At 34.6% G+C, this 4,607-nt stretch overlaps 1 long non-coding RNA gene across 1 annotated transcript; it reads right to left on the bottom strand.

The window, feature by feature from the left end:
• Positions 1 to 207: 207 nt before the first annotated feature.
• LOC109264175 (uncharacterized) lies at positions 208 to 4,085 on the bottom strand. The gene is made up of 3 exons (XR_002078627.2): positions 3,967 to 4,085; positions 1,574 to 1,644; positions 208 to 238 (listed from the first exon to the last, which is right to left on the bottom strand). It is a non-coding gene; the product is annotated as an uncharacterized LOC109264175 (long non-coding RNA).
• Positions 4,086 to 4,607: the final 522 nt, after the last annotated feature.

Below are 4,607 nucleotides of genomic sequence, written 5' to 3'. Positions count from 1 at the left end.
GGATTGTCTTTTACCTGTTATGGATTCTTCCATCCATGTTTTAAAAGTATAAATAAACTTCATTCATAGAATATATTAAGACTTAGCTGAGTTTTGGATGAAAAATTTTTCTGCTAAACTTATGTCACAGCAGTAAGTTTCAAAGAATTATTTTGAAGTTTAAAATACATGAAATGATTTCATTATTTTGCTTTCTCTTACCTTATCATCCTTCTTTTTCTTGAGGTAATGAATGCCACTGATAATATAAAAAAATAAAGAAAACAAGTTATCAAAAACAAAAACCATATATGTACATTTATGAAACTGTTATTACTGAATAATAGTAGTAGTAAATAAGGGCCTATGTGACATAAATTGTCCTCTTTAAGTGCCCGAGAATGATATCTAAGAAGTGTATTCACCAGCCTTGGACTCCTCAGCCACACCCAGGAGGCAGAATAAGTTCTTCCTGGCAAAGCAGGACTCTACACTCAAAGAGAATGGTGGCAATTCAAGTCAAAGTAAAGTCAGCAATAATCATACAAAATGCACCTCAAGTTCTGGGAAAAAAAAAATTCTGGGAGGAACTGAGTCCAGTTGATATGATGGATGTTTATATTTCAGGACCATCTCTGAAGGACTCTACTCTCTCACTAACCTAATGCAGGACCCTGGAACAATTACTGAAGTTGTCTCTTACCCAGGTTGCATTAATTGCAGTCATACAGAGAGGGTTCAAAGAAAACAAGAGAGATTTATCAAGTTGTTTCATAGCTGTATGAATCTTGTATTTAATATATTCAATTCTATAACTTCAAAAAATATTTCCCTAGGCTTTCAGAAACTGTAAATAAGGGGTCAACATTTTAAAAGTAGGTTAGAAAACACTACATGTGTTTCCTTTTATTTATTATGACCCTAGAAAATTTTCTTGGCATTTATCTTTAACTGAATAATGGAAAAATTTTTAAATGGGGTGAATTTAAACATATTAAAGAGTAGAAAACCTATTTGCTACTGTATCATACTCAAAAGACTATTTGGACAGATAATCCCAGATTTATACTTGCTTAGACTTGAGTGTTTTAAATGAAGTAAAAAACGTGAGAAGAATTGTAACTACAGGAGAACAGGGCAGGACTGACAGTTGCTGTCTCTGAGCATGTTCATGGTCATGGTACCTTTTACAATAAATGGTACATTTTAAAGGAAATATGTTGACAAGACCTGATGTCATGTTCATGGAACCCATTAAAGGAAATAGTGTTGAAACAAGTCCACAATCTTCATAGAGAAGATAGGTATGAAAGAGTAGTATTTTATATGCTTCTTTTCACACCAACTGGGAACTTCAAATTATTTTCAGTTATGCTTTACACTCTGATGTTATAAATTGTGCCTTCCCATGGGATAAACTAATCCATGTAAAACCCAAAAAGCTATATTTTCTCTTGAATATGTAAATACAGTTTAGGAAGTTTGACTTCTTACTCAACCATTTCAAGATTCACTAACAGAATGATTAAAACAGTGCTCACAGTTCTGCTCAGGGGTAAGTTCAATTCGTTTGGTGAAATTTAGAAGACACTACCTTCCGTAAGAACCACGACCACGATGATGTCACACTTGAGCCTCCATAAGGTGAGAAAGGTAATGAGTGCCCTGCAACAACAACAAAAAATAGTTTACTAAGAATCAAGCTAGGATTTTTCAGGAGTTTCATCATTATATGTATTAATAACTATCTTATTAAGTAGAAGTCTTAAATATAGAGTCAAACTATAATCCAATTTGTATCCTCATGTTTGTGATGTAATTAATATATGACTCACCAACAGTTCTTCAAACTTCTGTCCTTAAGAAAATAGTACAAGGTCACTACTATGTATCCTTTTGTTGCCCTTGCAATGAGACCAAAGGGAAAAGGAAGGAATCATCACAGTCGCAAAACTAGGATGTAACCCAGTACTTATGAACACTGCTTCCCAGGTTGCAGCAAATAGTCAACTAAATGATAAGGTTCGGGTCACTGGCATATCAGTAACTGAAATATCAGTGACAAATAAAACAGTATAACCAATCCCCCCTGCCGAGAAACTAAATTCAAAAACATGTAGAAGTTGATTAATAACTTATTCCTTCCCTCTTTCCCCCAAATATCTACAAACAATTCTCTGAAAAACATAATCGAACCTAAACAATAGTTAAATAGATGCCTTAACAGGATGTGATATTTCTGGATGACAAGAGGCATAGCAAGAGATTTGTTAATAGGATGATGTAGGGGAAGGCTGCTTCTCAAAAAATAGGTCTGAGTAATTTATATGCTTCTGACAAATGACCACAAACTATTCTGAGTTTGTATCATTGAGCTGATTAAAATGATCTTCACAATGAGGCATTTCTGCCCATGGCATCATCAGGAAGTAGAATAAAAAGTCCCTTCCATTTTATAATAAGTACAAATGTGAACTTTCCATGTACTTCCCCGAATTCTTGTGTGTGTGTGTGTGTGTGTGTGTGTTATTTCAAAAAAATGTTTTTTTTAAAACACCTCCTTTTATTTATTTATTTATTTATTTATTTATTTATTTATTGAGGCAAACAGGATTTACTTCCTCTGTTGTGCATACTTAGGTAATCAATTTAGGGCCATGACAGTTTTAGACTGAACTCAAAAAGACAGTGACTTTTTAACTCACTTACTGTCTAAAAGTTATGGGGAAAGCAAAACAATAGAATGGCTTGCTTAAAAACTTAAACTTTGTCTCTACTGAAAGAATTTTCGATGGACTGGTGGAAGCTTTGTATGACACAAAACATTTCCTTAAGAACAGGACACTTTATGGATCTGTCTCATTCATTTCATTATAGGTGGAAAATAGGATCCCACAATCTCTTAATTCAGAGTATAACTTAAAACAAAACAAAACAATACAAAAGGAAACAAAAAACCCACTATCTCTACCTCTAAAACATGGAAATTATGGTTTCAAAGGTAGTCATTGTCATTTCAAGGGAAGAAACACAGGAGCTTTGATTGTATGTATAAAAATTACATAAAAGGGTAAAATCATGGAGAAAGTGTGAGGAAACAGTAGTGACAGCTTTTTATTAGTAAAACTATCTCTCTGTATAATAATATCCTTGAAACTCCCTAGGAATTGACGTATCTTGGACTTTCCCTGTATTCAGGCACCACCATAATATCAATGAATCATCTTTAGTGCTTTAGTAAAGACAAACAATGAGTGTGCCTGGGTGGCTCAGTCAGTTAAGCATCCAACTTCAGCTCAGGTCATGATCTCACAGTTTGTGAGTTTGAGCCCTGCATTAGGCTCAAACAGCAGGTCAATTACCCTGAAGCCAAAACAAACTTGGAAAGTTGTGGAGATCAAACAAACACTACCTTTATGGTACAAATATGAAGGTAGAAAGCAGACTTTGAGTGCTTGTGAGCCATTAAAACTGAAGGCTAATAACTACTTACATAAATCACACCTGAGAAGATAATTTTCTTTTTCTGGGAAACTGGAGATGGAGTTGAGTCTTGTCAGACTGCTTCCAAAGACCATGGCCTTAATGAAGTTCAAATAATTAAATGGCACATGGGATGTCCTGAGAGTTCAGTATATTGCTCATTCTCTCCAGACTGCAGTCATTTAAACAAGAGGTGTTTTATTGAAAGCATTTACAGTGGAAGGAAAATTTAAAAATTTACTCTAAATATAATTGGATAATTAACAGCCAAACTGTAGCCTCATGAAACCATCTCAGTGCAAACTGTCTTACTGAAGCTTATAAGGAGCTGTTCGCTCCTGCATGGGGGGGGATCAGGTATCATAACCTGATCCATACATTCATTTTGATACTATCTGGCTCACTTAATTTTACTTTTTCTTTGAATAAAAAAGGCCACCAGTAAAAAAAAAAAAATCAAAGCATATTTCTCAGAAGAAAAAGAGGAAGAGAAAAACGTCACACCTTGTGGCTGCAGTTGCAATGTGAATCTTCATGGACGGGAACATTTTTACTTTAAATTGTCTTTCAAAATCCAGGTATTAATACTCTCAAACCAAATGCTGCAGTTATGTTGAGCTCTCGTTCCTGGAAGAAAAATAGGAGGTTAGGAAACAAATACAAAACAAATGTGTGAAGAAAGGAACATGGGAATTGAATATTGTATTGGAGACAGAGGTAGCTAGTGTCCCAGTGCCTACAAGGCACGAATCATGGCAGACTTAAAATATAAGCTACCTGTCCAGAAACTAAATGCTGAGAAATTTGAAGTACTTTACTTCTAGTTCTGGAAAAATGGATAACCATGAATTTTTTTTTCTAATGAAATGGTATGAAATATCAGATATAATAATGGTGAAAGAATTAATGTATAACTGGACTCACAGAAACTGAGGGAAACCCATAAATGAGAAAGAAAATATCATAAACCTATTAACAAAAGTGGGAACAGCACTGGGAGTGGAATCATTGGGTTTTGTAATAGTAATGGTCTTGGGTGTTTATGGTTGTGAGGAAATCAGGTTTTGTAACAGTGATGGTCTTGCGTGTTTATGATCGTGAGGAAATCAGAGGTAAAACTATGTCCTATAAGTACTATGAGGCTT

Source organism: Panthera pardus, unplaced genomic scaffold, assembly GCF_024362965.1.
Source record: "Panthera pardus isolate Hobbes unplaced genomic scaffold, ASM2436296v1 HiC_scaffold_1, whole genome shotgun sequence".
NCBI lineage: Eukaryota > Metazoa > Chordata > Mammalia > Carnivora > Felidae > Panthera > Panthera pardus.
Note: the sequence above shows the minus strand (reverse complement) of the source record. Positions and strands in the feature narration are given on the sequence as shown.